The sequence below is a fragment of the Hyposmocoma kahamanoa genome, unplaced genomic scaffold, assembly GCF_003589595.1.
Source record: "Hyposmocoma kahamanoa isolate Upper Pololo Valley unplaced genomic scaffold, ASM358959v1 63, whole genome shotgun sequence".
Lineage (NCBI taxonomy): Eukaryota > Metazoa > Arthropoda > Insecta > Lepidoptera > Cosmopterigidae > Hyposmocoma > Hyposmocoma kahamanoa.
In genome coordinates, this window is record NW_020653851.1 from 23164205 (window position 1) to 23166844 (window position 2640).

The window sequence follows — 2640 nt, forward strand, 5'->3', positions numbered from 1 at the left end:
ATATATTTATTTGTATATTGATGACGTAATGAATATAATTACAATAGTGATGTTAGACATAATGTTAGCTAAAAACATTATAAATTGTATACATATGATTCTTAGGTTCTACTCATTTAATTATTTACTTCGTAGACCCAATATCTAAGAGGGTCACTATAATTTTATTTATCACCATGTATTTTAAAGTGTCTACTGTATTTGAATATATTTGAATTAAGTTGAATTGGAATTTTTTCCATGACCCAACACTAATTGTTTACAAATTACTCATGAATGTGATTTCTAAACGAACTTTATATTTAATTAGATGTATAATATTATAGGAATGGGTAATATAGCTTCTTCTGAATGTCGTATCGAAACTATATATCAATATTCGAAATCGGATTTCGAAACTATATATTTTCTGAAACTACGCTCTAAAAACGAGCTGCGTTGATACATTGCCTGTGCTGCGGAAACAGATTTCAAAACTATATATTATTGGATATAGTTTTACAAGAGTAATGCGGGCCAATGTTAGTATACAGTTTCGAAAACGCACAAAAAACGGTTTCGCGTTGATATCCACTCTGTGAATATATAGTGAAAATCTGATACGAAGCAATATCGGTATATAGTTTGGAAAATATGTGATTTCGTGTTTCGGAATCGCTATAAAATACGCGATGCGGAGTAATATCGATAAATAGTTACTAAGATGTACGATATCGGATTTTCGATATTGCCACAATATATAGTTTCAACAACTATATACGATTTGTAACGCCCATTCCCATAATATTATCACGTCATTGTTATAGTTCTTTAACAATGACGTTATGGTTTAATCAATTAATTAATTCACTTGTACATTAAGCGACGTCGTCGTCTTGGTCAATCGCTATGTGACTTCATTTGCATTTCAAAAGATGGAATTTCCCAAGATGCATTTAGCCCGGTTGACTTTACATACACGCCAGCACACCAAGCTACACATTGACGTATCTTGTTCCGTTGCACTGGAGGCGATTTTCGAACAAAAATGTGTAGTCTGATGTGCCGTTGCCCGTACATAAAACTATTTATCACGTAACTAATAATATTAACTTATGATGATTTTGACATACTTAACTCATGGACTTACCTATCTGGATTATCTTTCGGCTTATATAACGTGACCATACGTCCCGCTTTGAGCAGGACAATATTGCTTTTAAGCTACGTGTCCCGCTTTTTAAGCTTCATGTCCCGCTGTCCCTAAAATGCTTAACAACGTCCCGCTTTGACTAAAGAGGATATTCGTGACATGACTTTTAAAAATAACGGCGCGAAAGCGAAAAATATAATTAAAACCAGACTACTCAAGATTGATCGTTAAACTTTTTTAGTTCTTTTTTTTTATTTTTTTTTAATCATTAAACATTTTGTACCTATCATAAACATGTGTTTTATTTTTAAAACAAGAATAAATGAAACGGCGTCCCGTTCCGGAAAAAATAACGGTCACGTTGGGTTTGTAAGCAAATTTTTTCAATGCAAAATTATAGATGGAGAACATTTTTAACACAGTTGTATTATAATATTATACGTATTACGTTGTATATGACGTAATATTGTACAAAATTTGTTTTCAAACGAGGACGATCGAGTGTTCTTACGTGTGAAGAGCATTATGACGTAAAATGAGGAATTACCTTCAATTATGTCCGTAATAATGAATGAAAGACAAAGGTGATCGGCCGCAGTAACGATGCCGGTGGACGACAAAGCAAACGCGATTTTGTGGATAATTAATTAGGTGCTAAATTGTAACTTTATAAATCTTTGAGGTGTTTCTCAGAGGAGTACCTTTAGGGCAACACATTTCTGGTGACATCACGAGAAATATGGTGCGAAATATTATGATCTTTTTTTAAATGGAAAATGGAAAGTGTTGTCACAATCCCTGCCCTAGCCACCTCCACCCTGCATGCCCACAAGATGCCTTTTCATGCCTCGATTGTACTGAAGGGGTTTGAAGGACACACAAATCGTAAGATGGAGGGAATACGTGCGGTGGAAGGGAGTTACATTTGACGAGTGTGCGACAGAAAAAGGTGTCACTAAACATTTTAGTTCGCGATGGAATGTGGCAAGTTGTGAAGTTGACTACAGAAGCAAGCACGCGTGCTTCGATGTAGAAAAGTGGAGGGAGGTACAAGGTTGAATAATTTTTCAGAATATTCAGATACTTAAATATTTTCTTTTATTTTTTTAACAATATCGCCTGTCCTGTAATAGTTGCCGTGCCACTCAGAGCTGTAAATCGCATAGATGTGAATGGCACTGCCTCTGCGCCCGCACCTTGAGACATAAGTTGGCAAGTCCCATGTGCCTGTAAATTCTATGTTTTTCATGAAATTTTGCACGGACATTTTACAAACCAATTCTCTCTTAATATCTCTCTCTCTTAAAACACTAGATAATATCATCATCATCATCATATCAGCCGGAAGACGTCCTCTGCTGAACATAGGCCTCCCCCAAAGACTTCCAGACCAGCCTACCGGACGCAACGTGCATCGGTTACCCGCCGTCCTTACCAGGTCATCCATCCATCTAGTAGGGGGAAGTCCTGCTGAACGCCTTCCGGTTCGTGGTCTCCTTTCAAGAACG